This window comes from Lithobates pipiens, unplaced genomic scaffold (assembly GCF_037356315.1).
Source record: "Lithobates pipiens isolate NorthernLeopardFrog02 unplaced genomic scaffold, aLitPip1_a1.2 Scaffold_22, whole genome shotgun sequence".
In the NCBI taxonomy this organism is placed as follows: Eukaryota; Metazoa; Chordata; class Amphibia; order Anura; family Ranidae; genus Lithobates; species Lithobates pipiens.
This window is the reverse complement of record NW_027507784.1, coordinates 316,671,475-316,693,584: the sequence shown is the minus strand read 5'-3', so window position 1 is coordinate 316,693,584 and position 22,110 is coordinate 316,671,475. Positions and strand designations below refer to the sequence as shown.

At 43.9% G+C, this 22,110-nt stretch overlaps 1 protein-coding gene across 1 annotated transcript in view; it reads right to left on the bottom strand.

The window, feature by feature from the left end:
• LOC143924906 (melanin-concentrating hormone receptor 1-like) overlaps nt 1-4,184 on the bottom strand; it is a 40,362-nt gene extending 36,178 nt beyond the window's left edge. The window contains exon 1 of the mRNA XM_077449414.1: nt 3,593-4,184. The gene's annotated coding sequence lies outside the window, so the exon portion shown is untranslated. The remainder of the gene's footprint in view (nt 1-3,592) is intronic.
• Between the last annotated feature and the right edge of the window lie 17,926 nt (nt 4,185-22,110).

Sequence of the window (22,110 nt, the reverse complement as noted above, 5' to 3'; positions counted from 1 at the left end):
TAGTGGTAAAAAAAGGACTTGTGGGTTTTACCAATCTTGTTTGTTTTGTACGATTCTCTTTTAAGACCCTTTTCACACCGAGCCGCCTAGGGCGTCAGCGGTAAAGCAGTGCTATATTAACGGCATTATTTGGCCGCTAGTTGGCGAGGTTCTAACCCCTCGCTAGCGGCCAAAAGGGGGTTAAATCTACCCGCAAAACACCACTGGATCGGCGTTTTGCCGGCGGTATCGCAGTGCTGCCCCATTGATTTCAATGAGGAGCAGGGGTAAGTTCACCACTCCTTCACCGCTCCTAAGAAGAAGCTGCTGGCGGGACTTTTTCTGATGCTCTGTCAGCACACCGCTGGCGCTATGCAGGCACTATTTTTAGCGATGTAGCGTGTGAAAAACGCCCGCAGTGTGAAAGGGGTCTAAGGGGGTGTGGCATGGGGTGTGTCCTATGCCGGCATACTTTTGCTGATAGTCCTCTCAAAAAGTTGAGAGTACCTATACTGGTATCGGTGGCGATACCAGGAATTTAAGCAGGTATTGGTACTCGCCCAAAGGCTCCCGATACCAAAACCGATACTTCCAGATCGATGGACATCCTCACTGGTTGCCCGCATAGTACTGTTCCCATAGTGGAGCACTTCTGCCCACTCCTGGCATTTCCCCCGGCCAGCAGTGACGAGCCCCGATGGCAGCTGATGTTCCCTGGTGTGCCGGCGGTTGCCAGCTCTGTCCATCGATCCAGTATCCATTAGGCTCACTGCCCGCTCCCAGGAACTCCAGGGTTAGAGGCAGCCATTCATTACACCAGGCTCAGCAGAGTCAACTACGAAACCCGTCAGTCATAGTGCCTCACTGGCACACTACCATCCCCCTGCATGGGCTTATGATTGATTTACCTAATGTCATCAGTCAGTTCAGTTTTCCAATAAATGATTGCTGCTTTGAACTTCCAATCTGTCTCTACCTACTTACTAGAACAGCGTTCCCTCTGCTGAATTTTGTGAGTTGTAAACTGCCTACTAGATGGAGCTTCTATACACACATGCCGAAATTGCATGTGATTCTTTGCAGTGTGATTTGCACCATTTTTTTTATTGCCGCAAATCACACCGCAAAGTAATGGTACTCTGTACTTGAATTAAAGTATCAGTACTTGTACTCGCCGATAAAATGGTATCGGTGCAACCCTAATATTATATATATATATATATATATATCTATATATATATATATATATATATATATATATATATATATATATATATAATCTCATACAGAACGACTTTAATATTAGAGCTAAATAAATAAAGTTAACTAGTATTTACAGAGCTCAATATTTCACCACCCTGCTTCACAGTATGGGGGGGGAGATTTACTAAAACTAGTGCGCACAGAATCTGGTGCAGCTTCTAACTTCAGCTTATTCAATTAAGCTTTGACAATAAAAACCTGGAAGCTGATTTGTTTCTATGCACAGCTGCACCAGATTCTGCGTTCACCAGTTTTAGGCTGGGTTCACACTGAAGCGATGCGGGAACGCCGCGAATCCGCGGCGGGTTCCCGCATTGCATGCCTCCCGCCGGCAGTTCACACTGCCCTATGCGAACTGCTGGGAGTGTCAGTGAAACCTTAATGACACCCCCAGATCAGTTCGCATATCACAGTGCGATCTGCAAACTCGGACAGGAATGGGATCGCATGGTGTGAACACCGTTTCTGCTGCGGACCAAAAAAAGGGTCCTGTGCGAGTTTGGGGCGGGTGCGATGCGAATTCAGCCATACTATCTGTATGGCTGAACTCGCATCGCACAGAGATCGGATGTGATTTGCACTGCAGTGCGGTGCGAATCACATCCGGGTCTCCTAGCTGCAGCAGTGTGAACCCAGCCTTAGTAAATCCCCCTCTATCAATCCTGAGAAATTACACTTAGGAGTGTATCTATAAAGCAATGAATCTGAAATTGAACAAACATTCTTTGCGGGAGTATCTTGAGGCTGCCTATGATTGAAATGACAGTGATTGGTTCTCCACCATAGAATTTTTGGTGAAAGTCACATTCACTGCTTGAGTCCTGGTTCACATTGGTGTGTTTTGACATGTGATTTGACATGTCACATCGGTGGAATTTGCCTGCAATGGCACCATCCTAATCGGTGTGACACTGCATTTGCGGTGCTGCACCGCGTTTAAAAAGTGTTTTTTGTACTACTTTTTACAATTTTGGGATGCGATTTCCATTGACATCTGTGCAGAATCCCGCACAGATGTCTGTGAAATCGCCACCGAAATCAGGACTGCCACATGGGAGTGAAATCGTGCGAGTTCAGCTTCATTCCCGCAGATCAGTGTGAACCTGGGCTTATAGATAGATCTAAAGCCCAACTAGATGACATTACTTTACTAAAGCATTGTGTTTAATAACAATTGTCTTTTTTTTTTTTTTTACACTGTTTTAACCTTTCTTCATCCTTTTTGCATACCTCCCAACTTTTGGAGATGGGAATGAGGGACACCTATCAGCAAAAGTATGCAGGCATAGGACACACCCCTTAATACTTAATAGGAAAATTGTACAAAAAAAAAAAACAAGATTGGTTAAACCCACGCATGCTTTTTTTACTACTACTATTCCTCTATATTACAAGTACTTTTTATTTACCAGTATTATTCTTTTATATTGGCGTTTGGAATATACAAATGCAGCAATTTAGAAAGCAGATGAAAAGTTTAGCGCTGCAAAACACTTTTTGATAGATACAAAATGCATTTTATCTATATAGACAAATCAAGACAAAAATGAGGGACAAATTAGGAGGAATGAGGGACATTGCTCCAAATCAGGGACAGTCCCTCCAAATCAGTTGACAGTTGGGAGCTATGTTTTTGTTTTGCATCTCAGTGCTGCTGATCTCTCGCAGTCTCTTTCAACAGCTTCCTGCCTTCATGCACTGTACATCATTGCTCAGGGGCAGCTTCCTAGTCCCTGCCTATGAGAGCGTGTGACAAGCTGACAACCCAGGCGTACAATTGGGAGACGGGGACAGAGCGTTGTCACCCTGTAAGCCCTTGTACACACGGTCGGAGATTCCGACAACCAAATCCGTCGGATTTTGTCCGAAACTGTTGCATACACACGGTAGGACAAAGTTGTCGGAAAATCCGACGTGATTACTTTATTTCGTTATGACGGGACTACGTTCAGGCTAGTAGCCAATAGCTTTGGTGTAGGAATTTGATGTGAGCATGCGTGACACTTTGTCCGATCGGAATTCTCTACACTTTGTCCGAAAATTTGTCTGAAAATTTTACCGACAAGTTGGAAAACTTGGCCCGTCGGATACTCCGACGGAAACAGTCCGATGTAGACCACACACAGTCGGAATATCCGACAAAACGGTCCGATCGGACACATTCCGTTGGAATCTCCGCCCGTGTGTACAAGGGCTAACAGGAAGTGCCTGAACAAGGAACCTCATGGCAGGTATTATTTTTAATAAAAGCTGCAGATATTTAAAAAAAAAAAATAACTTTTGAAATGAAGATAACATGAAGTTTTAGTGATTTGATTTTAGATCTGCATCATTCTTATTATATAAATACCTGTACAAGTCAGTTGAAGTTTGCATCCCCGAAAAACAGGATTGCAGTCACCCACAGCCACAGACTACCCCGTCGCTCTCCTCCGGTCCCTCAGTCGTTTTCTTTTTTTGTTGATGAACACAGCTCTTGGCGTTCATTAGTAATCTCTGAATCCGATCGCCTTTAACCCCACGTTTGCTGGAGAGCCAGATCCCCCCCTTAGATCTTCACACTGCAGTTCCCAAACCTTTACCGCAGCTGGGCGCTTTTTTATTTTTTTAGCACAGGGACATGAAATTGAATTTCAGCATCTGATCCTTAGCAGGCAGAGGACTCTGAAAATTGTAGACCTGAGACATCCAGGCGCTGCTCCCTTCTACATCCTCTTCCTCCTCTATTGATGAAAGGACGCAGCAAAGTAAACTCAAGCTCAGAATTCATCTTGTGTGCGGATGATGCTGCCTGCTCTTTGAATGAATGTGGCGGCCCCTCCAATCACGGGAAGGACTGAGCACACCAGGGAGAATCCCAGTTATCCTGTGCGGTGGGAGAGCCAGGCAGCCAATGAGGGCGCACAGCCCTGCAGCCACTCGGGGGAAAAAACGAAAAAGCTCCTCACGCGCACTCCCCGCGTATCGCTACCAAGTAACGGACGTCGCTGATGCAGCAGTGTGCTGGTGGGTGCATGATATGATTGCCCAGCCGAGAAGAAAGGCATCGTTATTTAACCACCTCGATACCAGGCACTTTCTCCCCCTTCCTGCCCAAGGTCGTTTTCCAGCTTTCGGTGCTGTCACGCTTTGAATGACAATTGTGCGGTCGTGCAACACTGAACCCATGTGAAATTGTTATCATTTTCTTCACACAAATAGAGCTTTCTTTTGGTGGTATTTAATCATTTTTTCCTTAAAAAAAAAGACCAAAAATTTCGAATAAAAAAAAGTTTTTCTTAGTTTCTGTCAGTACATTTTGTAAATAAGTAATTTTTCTCCTTCACTGATGGGCGCTGATGAGGCGGCACTGATGAGGAGGCACGAATATGCTGCACTTATGAGCACTGATATGTGGCACTGATGGGTGGCACTGGGCCCAGATAGGCAGAACTGGTGGGCACTGATGAGGTGGCACTAATATGCCGCACTTATGGGCACTGATATGTGGCACTGATGGGTGGCACTGGACACAGATAGGCAGCAGTGGTGGGCACAGATAGCAGAACTGGTGGGCACTGAAGAGGTGGCACTTATGGGACTGATTAGGTGGCACTAATATACTGCACTTATGGGCACTGATATGTGGCACTGGTGAGCACTTATAGGCGACACTGGTGGGCACTGGGCATAGATAGGCAGCACTGGTGGGCACAGATAGGTGGCACTGGTGGGTGGTATTGATGGTCAGCAGTGATGGGCACTGATAGGCAGCACTGATAGCCAACACTGATTGGCATCACTAATGGCCGCTGATTGCTGGCACTTGTGGGCACTAATTTCTGGCATTTGTGGGCACAGACTGGTGGCAATTGTGGGCACTGATTGGCACTGATTGTTGCCAGTGGTCGGTAATCATTGCTACGGTAGCTCTGGTGGGCACTTAATTGTAATCAGGGTACTGATGATCAGTGCCCTGATTACATTCCTAGCTGTCCCCTGTGAGAAAATGCCGCTGAGGCGAGGAGCGCCGATTATCGGCATCTCCGTGTTTACATGTGACCAATCACAGCCGATCAAATGGTTAAAGAGCTGCGGTCGTGGCTCTTTGTACAGATCAGGGTCGTACCATGTGCTAACAACAGGGAGCGGCCGCGATCTCCGTGTGAGAGCGGTCGTTCTGGGAAGCTGTCATATGACGTCCACCCAAAACAAGAGCCACACCGCCCAGCCATTATTTGACGGTGGGCGGGCGGCAAGTGCTCCGCCCAGGCATTATTTGACGGTGGGCGGGCGGCAAGTGGTTAAAGAGTATCTAAACCCAAGAACTGAATTGCAAGATATTACAACTTACCAGTCCTTAGATAAGGTGTCTGCATTTGTTTTATTTTTTCAGGCAATTTCACACTTTTTTCAGTTTGTTCACACTGGGTGTGTTAAGCTGCATTGATCAATGATCAGTATTGATTACTACAGGCTCAATGCAAGGGTACATAGAGAACAATTATCTTCTATGGGCCCTGTGTTGAGCCTAAAAGTGAATTTCTATTATTTGCCCTATTTTAGTCTGTTAAATATACACTTGAAAGTGTTTTGTTATATCGGTTTGATAAGTGCAAAAAATATTAATTGATCCTGTCTATGGTGAACAGGCGACATAGAATTATTATTTTTTTATTACATACAGTACATGCGCGTTGATTTGGGTTGCATACAAATGCATTTATCTACATTTTTATGCAGCACAGTGCAAGTCACTGCATGAGTTGAATGAAATGTCATTATGTGACATTTCAATAAAGTAAAAAAAAAAAAAAGAGTAGAATATGATGCGTTGTAGCAATGGATCTCACCGCTAGGGTTGCCACCTTTTCTTCAAATCAAACCCGAACACTTTAGCGGCGCACAGCAATTTTTTTTTTGTAGTATAAACTATACATATATTTTGCTATTAAATAACATTTCTAATCATATGAAATTAATAAAAAGAGTCCCCCTTTACATCAGAGTCCACAGTGTCCCTCTTTACATCAGAGTCCACAGTGTCCCCCTTTACATCAGAGTCCACAGTGTCCCCCTTTACATCAGAGTCCACAGTGTCCCCCTTTACATCAGAGTCCACAGAGTCCCCCTTTACATCAGAGTCCACAGAGTCCCCCTTTACATCAGAGTCCCCCTTTACATCAGAGTCCACAGAGTCCCCCTTTACATCAGAGTCCCCCTTTACATCAGAGTCCACAGAGTCCCCCTTTACATCAGAGTCCACAGAGTCCCCCTTTACATCAGAGTCCACAGAGTCCCCCTTTACATCAGAGTCCACAGAGTCCCCCTTTACATCAGAGTCCACAGAGTCCCCCTTTTACATCTGAACTCACAGAGTTCCCTTTACCTGTAAGGGGGGACTCTGCAGACTCTGATGTAAGGGAGAACTCTGGGGACTCTAACATAAGCGATGCTCTGGGAACCCTGATTTACGGGGAACACTGAGAACTCTGATGTACAGAGGGGACTCTGTAGCCTCTGGTGTAAAGGGGAACTTTGATATAAGGGTGCTCTGAGAACCCTGATTTACCTTAGTGTAGTCACTCATAGGCAGGAGAGAGAGGGGGGAGACTACAGTCACAGACAGGGATGGATGGTGAGCTCACTCACCCCTTGGCAGTCAGCACCTCTCATTCAGTTGTATCTAAGGCTGCTGGACTTCAAATTTCCAGCCCGCACTTTCCTTTTCTGAGGCACAGCACTGGGGATTGGAGTTTGGGCAGACACAGAGGGGTAGGGGTGGGAGGAAAGAGGTGCAGATGGAGCCCTCTCTCCTCTCCCGTCTGTGTGTGTGTTTGGGGGAGGGTTGTTAGTGTTGGCTTTGGGAAGTGTGAAAGAAAGTGTAACAGACACTCTCAGCTTAGACAACTGCAACCAGCAACCCTGCTGGGAAGCCATAGTCCAGTCTAAATAATGTGTCCGGGTTTCAGGCAGTCTGATACCCGGACGCATGATCTCAAACCCAAACTGTCTGGGTGAATCCCGGACAGGTGGCAACCCAACTCACTGCCCATACACAACACGCACCAGTGAGTGTTTGTTATTCAGTTAGTAACGCATGACCACTGAAGTGAATGTGCCCTCCTTGTTGTAGGGTGACAGCGCCCACTCAGTCTCTGTTTTAGGGCAACAGAAAAAGATAGGACTAGGTAACCCCACACTTCTCTTAGACCCCTTTCACACTGGGGCATTTTTCAGATGTTTTCAGGTGCTTTAGCATTAAAAAAAGTGCCTGTACAGTGCCTGAAAGAAGCCTCATCTGCAATCCCAATGTGAAAGCCTGAGTGCTTTCACACTGAGGCATGGCACTGGCAGGAGAACGTCAAAAAAAAGTCCTGCAAGCAGATTGTTTGCAGCACTTTAGGAGTGGTGAATACATCGCTCCTAAAGTGCCCCTTCCCATTGAAATCAATGGAAAGCGCCTGCAAAGCACCTTGGCAGCGGTGCCTTTTGGGTGCTTTTAACCGTTTATTCAGCCATTAGCGGGGGTTAAAAGCACCCCGCTAGTGCTTGAAAAATGCTAGCAAAGCGCCACTAGTTGAAGCGGCGCTTTACCAGCCTTTTTCTAGCGATGGCAGTGTGAAAGGGTTCTTAAAGCACTCGGACTTGCAGATGAGGCTTCTTTCAAGAGCTTTATAGGCGCTTTTTTTTTTAACGCTAAAGCGCCTGAAAAACGCCCCAGTGTGAAATGGGTCTTATTCTCCAGGGGTTTTGGTCTATAGCCATAGGTGTGCGCAGCCTGTATATCGATAGATAGATAGATAGATAGATAGATAGATAGATAGATAGATAGATAGAACACTTGTATAAATAAATGTAACCAAACATTTTAAAATGTATTAAAACAGTGGATAGTGTCAATAGAGCAGTGGACGGTGTTAGCCGTTTTTTTTTTTTTTTTTTATTATATTTTTCTTGTTCTTCTATTTTTCATTATTTTTTACAATATCATTTTTTTGTCACTTAAATTTTTTTTTTAATTATGAGCCCCAATGGGGGGCTTTGGTGAAATATCAGGGGTCTGAATGGACCCCCGATGTCTCACTTTTGAGATAGAAACTGAGACTGAGGACAGAGATTCCCTAGTTCCTGCAGCCTTGGATGCACTGGACAGTGAATGAAGTGTCCTGTTCTGGGTGGCTTCCTGTTCATTCACAAATTGAAACCTAGTAAATACAGTGGTGTGAAAAAGTGTTTGCCCCCTTCCTCATTTCCTGTTCCTTTGCATGTTTGTCACACTTAAGTGTTTCGGAACATCAAACCAATTTAAACAATAGTCAAGGACAACACAAGTAAACACAAAATGCAATTTGTAAATGAAGGTGTTTATTATTAAAGGTGAAAAAAATCCAAACCATCATGGCCCTGTGTGAAAAAGTGATTGCCCCCTAAACCTAATAACTGGTTGGGCCACCCTTAGCAGCAACAACTGCAACCAAGCAATTTTATTTTTATACTTTTTATCTTGCTTCACAGGTATTTTTCGTAATAACATCAGCTCCTGATGAGTGGGGAGACACCCACGAAACGCGTCGAGCTTTATTGACTAGATGTTCCAGTTATATTTTATATGAGATTATACTTATTGAGTTATGAATTGATGAACTTAACTATACATCAACTACTGTTAGTGGATGCTTATTTACCATGTGGGTATACCTATCAATGCCGGGCATGCCGTCAGAGGCATTACTATGCCACTTCATTTATTTATTGTAATTACCATTGTCAAGTATTGTTATGTGGATACTATATACTGTGTTTTAATGTATTAATGTACTGATGCCTATATATATATTATGAATTTGTTCTACTATTATAATTTATGGTTTTTCATTGAACAATCAATAAACATCCAATTATGGTTAAAACTCTCCTCCACTATCCAAGTGCTTCATATAAAGTCCCAAACCTCCCTTTCTATACATATCAAATTACCGGGATGGAGGCGTTATCCAGGCCTCATCTAAAGTCCCAAAAAACTCCCCCCCTTACTTGCATATAAATCGGGATGGAAGCATTTGGATATATGGGACAGGTAGTGTTCCCCTACCCTCCCGGTGTGAGGTGTACTTAAATGTTGTTGATACTTTCAGATCTATGGCTCTGTATACCTACAATTTCTAGTTTACTTTGTAAACTGTCAGCATTCATCGACACTGTATGGGTATCCCACATGGACGTTTAATTATTAGGGCCCTTTCTTTGCATGCTCACTGGTCAACTGGTGTTGTCCTGTGTGGGGCTGTTGGGTGTTTGGGCGTTGCTGGGCTCTTTTTCCTCCTTGTGGGAACTGCGATGCGCCAGCGTATCCTCCCTTCCTCCCCTATCACTCTTTGATCGGGATGTCTTGGTGGTTTCCGCTCTGCGCATCGGCGTCACGCTGCCTACGCTGTGCGTATGACGTCAGCATCTGACGTCCTTGCGCCGGCGCTTGGCATTTCCTTCTCCGTGTGGCCAGTGGGAGGGCACGGCACGCCTGTCGCTGGCTGTCAATCCAGGCCAGGCGTGGCCCCCCCCTGTGCGCTCTCACGTGCGTGGCGTTGGCGGCTCATTTAAACCCCACTCGGAGTCAGCGGTCTGTTGCCGCTGTTCTCTGCATGGGGTCTGAACACACCAACCCCTCGGTTGGCTGGTGTTTCCATTGGAGCGACATTCGGGTAAGAACTCTGTCCCCTTTCATATTTAACCATCACATTTCTATTCATGGGTAATTTGTCCATCTCCCTTTGTCTATTTTGTCAAACACACTTCACATTCTCACTTAACTTTTTTCACCTTAATCTATGCACTTACACTTCTATGCATACACGCATGCCATTCCCTCTAATTAGTACATCATATAAACTGACACTCTTATCCACACAAGTCCAACCATGCACCATTTGTTTTATTTGCTCATCCCCTCTTTGGGTTTTTGGGGTTCACCATTTATTCACCATTTATTTTAAAATAATTTCTCATTATTACATTATTTTAGTGTAAATACCTACATCCCACACCCTGTCCCTAGATTTATTGGGTTCAACTATTATTATATTTTTTCATTTTTAGACACACACTTTTATGTTGGCACTTTCTTTGCTTTGCCCGAAGTCGCTTCCATCTTTTAGCCGCCTCAGTTCCCAGGGAGGGAATATATGCCTCGCCCGCCCAGCATCCACCGGCACATGCAGCGCTCACCGTCTGATTTGGTGAGTTTGCTTTGGCCAAACTATCTATGTGCATCAAATCCTCAACATTATGGATGGTATTTTATTTTTATACTTTTTATCTTGCTTCACAGGTATTTTTCGTAATAACATGAGCTCCTGATGAGTGGGGAGACACCCACGAAACGCGTCGAGCTTTATTGACTAGATGTTCCAGTTATATTTTATATGAGATTATACTTATTGAGTTATGAATTGATGAACTTAACTATACATCAACTACTGTTAGTGGATGCTTATTTACCATGTGGGTATACCTATCAATGCCGGGCATGCCGTCAGAGGCATTACTATGCCACTTCATTTATTTATTGTAATTACCATTGTCAAGTATTGTTATGTGGATACTATATACTGTGTTTTAATGTATTAATGTACTGATGCCTTTATATATATTATGAATTTGTTCTACTATTATAATTTATGGTTTTTCATTGAACAATCAATAAACATCCAATTATGGTTAAAACTCTCCTCCACTATCCAAGTGCTTCTTATAAAGTCCCAAACCTCCCTTTCTATACATATCAAATTACCGGGATGGAGGCGTTATCCAGGCCTCATCTAAAGTCCCAAAAAACTCCCCCCCTTACTTGCATATAAATCGGGATGGAAGCATTTGGATATATGGGACAGGTAGTGTTCCCCTACCCTCCCGGTGTGAGGTGTACTTAAATGTTGTTGATACTTTCAGATCTATGGCTCTGTATACCTACAATTTCTAGTTTACTTTGTAAACTGTCAGCATTCATCGACACTGTATGGGTATCCCACATGGACGTTTAATTATTAGGGCCCTTTCTTTGCATGCTCACTGGTCAACTGGTGTTGTCCTGTGTGGGGCTGTTGGGTGTTTGGGCGTTGCTGGGCTCTTTTTCCTCCTTGTGGGAACTGCGATGCGCCAGCGTATCCTCCCTTCCTCCCCTATCACTCTTTGATCGGGATGTCTTGGTGGTTTCCGCTCTGCGCATCGGCGTCACGCTGCCTACGCTGTGCGTATGACGTCAGCATCTGACGTCCTTGCGCCGGCGCTTGGCATTTCCTTCTCCGTGTGGCCAGTGGGAGGGCACGGCACGCCTGTCGCTGGCTGTCAATCCAGGCCAGGCGTGGCCCCCCCCTGTGCGCTCTCACGTGCGTGGCGTTGGCGGCTCATTTAAACCCCACTCGGAGTCAGCGGTCTGTTGCCGCTGTTCTCTGCATGGGGTCTGAACACACCAACCCCTCGGTTGGCTGGTGTTTCCATTGGAGCGACATTCGGGTAAGAACTCTGTCCCCTTTCATATTTAACCATCACATTTCTATTCATGGGTAATTTGTCCATCTCCCTTTGTCTATTTTGTCACACACACTTCACATTCTCACTTAACTTTTTTCACCTTAATCTATGCACTTACACTTCCATGCATACACGCATGCCATTCCCTCTAATTAGTACATCATATAAACTGACACTCTTATCCACACAAGTCCAACCATGCACCATTTGTTTTATTTGCTCATCCCCTCTTTGGGTTTTTGGGGTTCACCATTTATTTTAAAATAATTTCTCATTATTACATTATTTTAGTGTAAATACCTACATCCCACACCCTGTCCCTAGATTTATTGGGTTCAACTATTATTATATTTTTTCATTTTTAGACACACACTTTTATGTTGGCACTTTCTTTGCTTTGCCCGAAGTCGCTTCCATCTTTTAGCCGCCTCAGTTCCCAGGGAGGGAATATATGCCTCGCCCGCCCAGCATCCACCGGCACATGCAGCGCTCACCGTCTGATTTGGTGAGTTTGCTTTGGCCAAACTATCTATGTGCATCAAATCCTCAACATTATGGATGGTATTTTATTTTTATACTTTTTATCTTGCTTCACAGGTATTTTTCGTAATAACATCAGCTCCTGATGAGTGGGGAGACACCCACGAAACGCGTCGAGCTTTATTGACTAGATGTTCCAGTTATATTTTATATGAGATTATACTTATTGAGTTATGAATTGATGAACTTAACTATACATCAACTACTGTTAGTGGATGCTTATTTACCATGTGGGTATACCTATCAATGCCGGGCATGCCGTCAGAGGCATTACTATGCCACTTCATTTATTTATTGTAATTACCATTGTCAAGTATTGTTATGTGGATACTATATACTGTGTTTTAATGTATTAATGTACTGATGCCTATATATATATATTATGAATTTGTTCTACTATTATAATTTATGGTTTTTCATTGAACAATCAATAAACATCCAATTATGGTTAAAACTCTCCTCCACTATCCAAGTGCTTCATATAAAGTCCCAAACCTCCCTTTCTATACATATCAAATTACCGGGATGGAGGCGTTATCCAGGCCTCATCTAAAGTCCCAAAAAACTCCCCCCCTTACTTGCATATAAATCGGGATGGAAGCATTTGGATATATGGGACAGGTAGTGTTCCCCTACCCTCCCGGTGTGAGGTGTACTTAAATGTTGTTGATACTTTCAGATCTATGGCTCTGTATACCTACAATTTCTAGTTTACTTTGTAAACTGTCAGCATTCATCGACACTGTATGGGTATCCCACATGGACGTTTAACTATTAGGGCCCTTTCTTTGCATGCTCACTGGTCAACTGGTGTTGTCCTGTGTGGGGCTGTTGGGTGTTTGGGCGTTGCTGGGCTCTTTTTCCTCCTTGTGGGAACTGCGATGCGCCAGCGTATCCTCCCTTCCTCCCCTATCACTCTTTGATCGGGATGTCTTGGTGGTTTCCGCTCTGCGCATCGGCGTCACGCTGCCTACGCTGTGCGTATGACGTCAGCATCTGACGTCCTTGCGCCGGCGCTTGGCATTTCCTTCTCCGTGTGGCCAGTGGGAGGGCACGGCACGCCTGTCGCTGGCTGTCAATCCAGGCCAGGCGTGGCCCCCCCCTGTGCGCTCTCACGTGCGTGGCGTTGGCGGCTCATTTAAACCCCACTCGGAGTCAGCGGTCTGTTGCCGCTGTTCTCTGCATGGGGTCTGAACACACCAACCCCTCGGTTGGCTGGTGTTTCCATTGGAGCGACATTCGGGTAAGAACTCTGTCCCCTTTCATATTTAACCATCACATTTCTATTCATGGGTAATTTGTCCATCTCCCTTTGTCTATTTTGTCACACACACTTCACATTCTCACTTAACTTTTTTCACCTTAATCTATGCACTTACACTTCCATGCATACACGCATGCCATTCCCTCTAATTAGTACATCATATAAACTGACACTCTTATCCACACAAGTCCAACCATGCACCATTTGTTTTATTTGCTCATCCCCTCTTTGGGTTTTTGGGGTTCACCATTTATTTTAAAATAATTTCTCATTATTACATTATTTTAGTGTAAATACCTACATCCCACACCCTGTCCCTAGATTTATTGGGTTCAACTATTATTATATTTTTTCATTTTTAGACACACACTTTTATGTTGGCACTTTCTTTTCTTTGCCCAAAGTCGCTTCCATCTTTTAGCCGCCTCAGTTCCCAGGGAGGGAATATATGCCTCGCCCGCCCAGCATCCACCGGCACATGCAGCGCTCACCGTCTGATTTGGTGAGTTTGCTTTGGCCAAACTATCTATGTGCATCAAATCCTCAACATTATGGATGGTATTTTATTTTTATACTTTTTATCTTGCTTCACAGGTATTTTTCGTAATAACATCAGCTCCTGATGAGTGGGGAGACACCCACGAAACGCGTCGAGCTTTATTGACTAGATGTTCCAGTTATATTTTATATGAGATTATACTTATTGAGTTATGAATTGATGAACTTAACTATACATCAACTACTGTTAGTGGATGCTTATTTACCATGTGGGTATACCTATCAATGCCGGGCATGCCGTCAGAGGCATTACTATGCCACTTCATTTATTTATTGTAATTACCATTGTCAAGTATTGTTATGTGGATACTATATACTGTGTTTTAATGTATTAATGTACTGATGCCTATATATATATTATGAATTTGTTCTACTATTATAATTTATGGTTTTTCATTGAACAATCAATAAACATCCAATTATGGTTAAAACTCTCCTCCACTATCCAAGTGCTTCATATAAAGTCCCAAACCTCCCTTTCTATACATATCAAATTACCGGGATGGAGGCGTTATCCAGGCCTCATCTAAAGTCCCAAAAAACTCCCCCCCTTACTTGCATATAAATCGGGATGGAAGCATTTGGATATATGGGACAGGTAGTGTTCCCCTACCCTCCCGGTGTGAGGTGTACTTAAATGTTGTTGATACTTTCAGATCTATGGCTCTGTATACCTACAATTTCTAGTTTACTTTGTAAACTGTCAGCATTCATCGACACTGTATGGGTATCCCACATGGACGTTTAATTATTAGGGCCCTTTCTTTGCATGCTCACTGGTCAACTGGTGTTGTCCTGTGTGGGGCTGTTGGGTGTTTGGGCGTTGCTGGGCTCTTTTTCCTCCTTGTGGGAACTGCGATGCGCCAGCGTATCCTCCCTTCCTCCCCTATCACTCTTTGATCGGGATGTCTTGGTGGTTTCCGCTCTGCGCATCGGCGTCACGCTGCCTACGCTGTGCGTATGACGTCAGCATCTGACGTCCTTGCGCCGGCGCTTGGCATTTCCTTCTCCGTGTGGCCAGTGGGAGGGCACGGCACGCCTGTCGCTGGCTGTCAATCCAGGCCAGGCGTGGCCCCCCCCTGTGCGCTCTCACGTGCGTGGCGTTGGAGGCTCATTTAAACCCCACTCGGAGTCAGCGGTCTGTTGCCGTTGTTCTCTGCATGGGGTCTGAACACACCAACCCCTCGGTTGGCTGGTGTTTCCATTGGAGCGACATTCGGGTAAGAACTCTGTCCCCTTTCATATTTAACCATCACATTTCTATTCATGGGTAATTTGTCCATCTCCCTTTGTCTATTTTGTCAAACACACTTCACATTCTCACTTAACTTTTTTCACCTTAATCTATGCACTTACACTTCCATGCATACACGCATGCCATTCCCTCTAATTAGTACATCATATAAACTGACACTCTTATCCACACAAGTCCAACCATGCACCATTTGTTTTATTTGCTCATCCCCTCTTTGGGTTTTTGGGGTTCACCATTTATTTTAAAATAATTTCTCATTATTACATTATTTTTGTGTAAATACCTACATCCCACACCCTGTCCCTAGATTTATTGGGTTCAACTATTATTATATTTTTTCATTTTTAGACACACACTTTTATGTTGGCACTTTCTTTGCTTTGCCCGAAGTCGCTTCCATCTTTTAGCCGCCTCAGTTCCCAGGGAGGGAATATATGCCTCGCCCGCCCAGCATCCACCGGCACATGCAGCGCTCACCGTCTGATTTGGTGAGTTTGCTTTGGCCAAACTATCTATGTGCATCAAATCCTCAACATTATGGATGGTATTTTATTTTTATACTTTTTATCTTGCTTCACAGGTATTTTTCGTAATAACATCAGCTCCTGATGAGTGGGGAGACACCCACGAAACGCGTCGAGCTTTATTGACTAGATGTTCCAGTTATATTTTATATGAGATTATACTTATTGAGTTATGAATTGATGAACTTAACTATACATCAACTACTGTTAGTGGATGCTTATTTACCATGTGGGTATACCTATCAATGCCGGGCATGCCGTCAGAGGCATTACTATGCCACTTCATTTATTTATTGTAATTACCATTGTCAAGTATTGTTATGTGGATACTATATACTGTGTTTTAATGTATTAATGTACTGATGCCTATATATATATTATGAATTTGTTCTACTATTATAATTTATGGTTTTTCATTGAACAATCAATAAACATCCAATTATGGTTAAAACTCTCCTCCACTATCCAAGTGCTTCATATAAAGTCCCAAACCTCCCTTTCTATACATATCAAATTACCGGGATGGAGGCGTTATCCAGGCCTCATCTAAAGTCCCAAAAAACTCCCCCCCTTACTTGCATATAAATCGGGATGGAAGCATTTGGATATATGGGACAGGTAGTGTTCCCCTACCCTCCCGGTGTGAGGTGTACTTAAATGTTGTTGATACTTTCAGATCTATGGCTCTGTATACCTACAATTTCTAGTTTACTTTGTAAACTGTCAGCATTCATCGACACTGTATGGGTATCCCACATGGACGTTTAATTATTAGGGCCCTTTCTTTGCATGCTCACTGGTCAACTGGTGTTGTCCTGTGTGGGGCTGTTGGGTGTTTGGGCGTTGCTGGGCTCTTTTTCCTCCTTGTGGGAACTGCGATGCGCCAGCGTATCCTCCCTTCCTCCCCTATCACTCTTTGATCGGGATGTCTTGGTGGTTTCCGCTCTGCGCATCGGCGTCACGCTGCCTACGCTGTGCGTATGACGTCAGCATCTGACGTCCTTGCGCCGGCGCTTGGCATTTCCTTCTCCGTGTGGCCAGTGGGAGGGCACGGCACGCCTGTCGCTGGCTGTCAATCCAGGCCAGGCGTGGCCCCCCCCTGTGCGCTCTCACGTGCGTGGTCGTTGGCGGCTCATTTAAACCCCACTCGGAGTCAGCGGTCTGTTGCCGCTGTTCTCTGCATGGGGTCTGAACACACCAACCCCTCGGTTGGCTGGTGTTTCCATTGGAGCGACATTCGGGTAAGAACTCTGTCCCCTTTCATATTTAACCATCACATTTCTATTCATGGGTAATTTGTCCATCTCCCTTTGTCTATTTTGTCACACACACTTCACATTCTCACTTAACTTTTTTCACCTTAATCTATGCACTTACACTTCTATGCATACACGCATGCCATTCCCTCTAATTAGTACATCATATAAACTGACACTCTTATCCACACAAGTCCAACCATGCACCATTTGTTTTATTTGCTCATCCCCTCTTTGGGTTTTTGGGGTTCACCATTTATTTTAAAATAATTTCTCATTATTACATTATTTTAGTGTAAATACCTACATCCCACACCCTGTCCCTAGATTTATTGGGTTCAACTATTATTATATTCTTTCATTTTTAGACACACACTTTTATGTTGGCACTTTCTTTGCTTTGCCCGAAGTCGCTTCCATCTTTTAGCCGCCTCAGTTCCCAGGGAGGGAATATATGCCTCGCCCGCCCAGCATCCACCGGCACATGCAGCGCTCACCGTCTGATTTGGTGAGTTTGCTTTGGCCAAACTATCTATGTGCATCAAATCCTCAACATTATGGATGGTATTTTATTTTTATACTTTTTATCTTGCTTCACAGGTATTTTTCGTAATAACATCAGCTCCTGATGAGTGGGGAGACACCCACGAAACGCGTCGAGCTTTATTGACTAGATGTTCCAGTTATATTTTATATGAGATTATACTTATTGAGTTATGAATTGATGAACTTAACTATACATCAACTACTGTTAGTGGATGCTTATTTACCATGTGGGTATACCTATCAATGCCGGGCATGCCGTCAGAGGCATTACTATGCCACTTCATTTATTTATTGTAATTACCATTGTCAAGTATTGTTATGTGGATACTATATACTGTGTTTTAATGTATTAATGTACTGATGCCTATATATATATTATGAATTTGTTCTACTATTATAATTTATGGTTTTTCATTGAACAATCAATAAACATCCAATTATGGTTAAAACTCTCCTCCACTATCCAAGTGCTTCTTATAAAGTCCCAAACCTCCCTTTCTATACATATCAAATTACCGGGATGGAGGCGTTATCCAGGCCTCATCTAAAGTCCCAAAAAACTCCCCCCCTTACTTGCATATAAATCGGGATGGAAGCATTTGGATATATGGGACAGGTAGTGTTCCCCTACCCTCCCGGTGTGAGGTGTACTTAAATGTTGTTGATACTTTCAGATCTATGGCTCTGTATACCTACAATTTCTAGTTTACTTTGTAAACTGTCAGCATTCATCGACACTGTATGGGTATCCCACATGGACGTTTAATTATTAGGGCCCTTTCTTTGCATGCTCACTGGTCAACTGGTGTTGTCCTGTGTGGGGCTGTTGGGTGTTTGGGCGTTGCTGGGCTCTTTTTCCTCCTTGTGGGAACTGCGATGCGCCAGCGTATCCTCCCTTCCTCCCCTATCACTCTTTGATCGGGATGTCTTGGTGGTTTCCGCTCTGCGCATCGGCGTCACGCTGCCTACGCTGTGCGTATGACGTCAGCATCTGACGTCCTTGCGCCGGCGCTTGGCATTTCCTTCTCCGTGTGGCCAGTGGGAGGGCACGGCACGCCTGTCGCTGGCTGTCAATCCAGGCCAGGCGTGGCCCCCCCCTGTGCGCTCTCACGTGCGTGGCGTTGGCGGCTCATTTAAACCCCACTCGGAGTCAGCGGTCTGTTGCCGCTGTTCTCTGCATGGGGTCTGAACACACCAACCCCTCGGTTGGCTGGTGTTTCCATTGGAGCGACATTCGGGTAAGAACTCTGTCCCCTTTCATATTTAACCATCACATTTCTATTCATGGGTAATTTGTCCATCTCCCTTTGTCTATTTTGTCACACACACTTCACATTCTCACTTAAATTTTTTCACCTTAATCTATGCACTTACACTTCCATGCATACACGCATGCCATTCCCTCTAATTAGTACATCATATAAACTGACACTCTTATCCACACAAGTCCAACCATGCACCATTTGTTTTATTTGCTCATCCCCTCTTTGGGTTTTTGGGGTTCACCATTTATTTTAAAATAATTTCTCATTATTACATTATTTTAGTGTAAATACCTACATCCCACACCCTGTCCCTAGATTTATTGGGTTCAACTATTATTATATTTTTTCATTTTTAGACACACACTTTTATGTTGGCACTTTCTTTGCTTTGCCCGAAGTCGCTTCCATCTTTTAGCCGCCTCAGTTCCCAGGGAGGGAATATATGCCTCGCCCGCCCAGCATCCACCGGCACATGCAGCGCTCACCGTCTGATTTGGTGAGTTTGCTTTGGCCAAACTATCTATGTGCATCAAATCCTCAACATTATGGATGGTATTTTATTTTTATACTTTTTATCTTGCTTCACAGGTATTTTTCGTAATAACATCAGCTCCTGATGAGTGGGGAGACACCCACGAAACGCGTCGAGCTTTATTGACTAGATGTTCCAGTTATATTTTATATGAGATTATACTTATTGAGTTATGAATTGATGAACTTAACTATACATCAACTACTGTTAGTGGATGCTTATTTACCATGTGGGTATACCTATCAATGCCGGGCATGCCGTCAGAGGCATTACTATGCCACTTCATTTATTTATTGTAATTACCATTGTCAAGTATTGTTATGTGGATACTATATACTGTGTTTTAATGTATTAATGTACTGATGCCTATATATATATATTATGAATTTGTTCTACTATTATAATTTATGGTTTTTCATTGAACAATCAATAAACATCCAATTATGGTTAAAACTCTCCTCCACTATCCAAGTGCTTCATATAAAGTCCCAAACCTCCCTTTCTATACATATCAAATTACCGGGATGGAGGCGTTATCCAGGCCTCATCTAAAGTCCCAAAAAACTCCCCCCCTTACTTGCATATAAATCGGGATGGAAGCATTTGGATATATGGGACAGGTAGTGTTCCCCTACCCTCCCGGTGTGAGGTGTACTTAAATGTTGTTGATACTTTCAGATCTATGGCTCTGTATACCTACAATTTCTAGTTTACTTTGTAAACTGTCAGCATTCATCGACACTGTATGGGTATCCCACATGGACGTTTAACTATTAGGGCCCTTTCTTTGCATGCTCACTGGTCAACTGGTGTTGTCCTGTGTGGGGCTGTTGGGTGTTTGGGCGTTGCTGGGCTCTTTTTCCTCCTTGTGGGAACTGCGATGCGCCAGCGTATCCTCCCTTCCTCCCCTATCACTCTTTGATCGGGATGTCTTGGTGGTTTCCGCTCTGCGCATCGGCGTCACGCTGCCTACGCTGTGCGTATGACGTCAGCATCTGACGTCCTTGCGCCGGCGCTTGGCATTTCCTTCTCCGTGTGGCCAGTGGGAGGGCACGGCACGCCTGTCGCTGGCTGTCAATCCAGGCCAGGCGTGGCCCCCCCCTGTGCGCTCTCACGTGCGTGGCGTTGGCGGCTCATTTAAACCCCACTCGGAGTCAGCGGTCTGTTGCCGCTGTTCTCTGCATGGGGTCTGAACACACCAACCCCTCGGTTGGCTGGTGTTTCCATTGGAGCGACATTCGGGTAAGAACTCTGTCCCCTTTCATATTTAACCATCACATTTCTATTCATGGGTAATTTGTCCATCTCCCTTTGTCTATTTTGTCACACACACTTCACATTCTCACTTAACTTTTTTCACCTTAATCTATGCACTTACACTTCCATGCATACACGCATGCCATTCCCTCTAATTAGTACATCATATAAACTGACACTCTTATCCACACAAGTCCAACCATGCACCATTTGTTTTATTTGCTCATCCCCTCTTTGGGTTTTTGGGGTTCACCATTTATTTTAAAATAATTTCTCATTATTACATTATTTTAGTGTAAATACCTACATCCCACACCCTGTCCCTAGATTTATTGGGTTCAACTATTATTATATTTTTTCATTTTTAGACACACACTTTTATGTTGGCACTTTCTTTTCTTTGCCCAAAGTCGCTTCCATCTTTTAGCCGCCTCAGTTCCCAGGGAGGGAATATATGCCTCGCCCGCCCAGCATCCACCGGCACATGCAGCGCTCACCGTCTGATTTGGTGAGTTTGCTTTGGCCAAACTATCTATGTGCATCAAATCCTCAACATTATGGATGGTATTTTATTTTTATACTTTTTATCTTGCTTCACAGGTATTTTTCGTAATAACATCAGCTCCTGATGAGTGGGGAGACACCCACGAAACGCATCGAGCTTTATTGACTAGATGTTCCAGTTATATTTTATATGAGATTATACTTATTGAGTTATGAATTGATGAACTTAACTATACATCAACTACTGTTAGTGGATGCTTATTTACCATGTGGGTATACCTATCAATGCCGGGCATGCCGTCAGAGGCATTACTATGCCACTTCATTTATTTATTGTAATTACCATTGTCAAGTATTGTTATGTGGATACTATATACTGTGTTTTAATGTATTAATGTACTGATGCCTATATATATATTATGAATTTGTTCTACTATTATAATTTATGGTTTTTCATTGAACAATCAATAAACATCCAATTATGGTTAAAACTCTCCTCCACTATCCAAGTGCTTCATATAAAGTCCCAAACCTCCCTTTCTATACATATCAAATTACCGGGATGGAGGCGTTATCCAGGCCTCATCTAAAGTCCCAAAAAACTCCCCCCCTTACTTGCATATAAATCGGGATGGAAGCATTTGGATATATGGGACAGGTAGTGTTCCCCTACCCTCCCGGTGTGAGGTGTACTTAAATGTTGTTGATACTTTCAGATCTATGGCTCTGTATACCTACAATTTCTAGTTTACTTTGTAAACTGTCAGCATTCATCGACACTGTATGGGTATCCCACATGGACGTTTAATTATTAGGGCCCTTTCTTTGCATGCTCACTGGTCAACTGGTGTTGTCCTG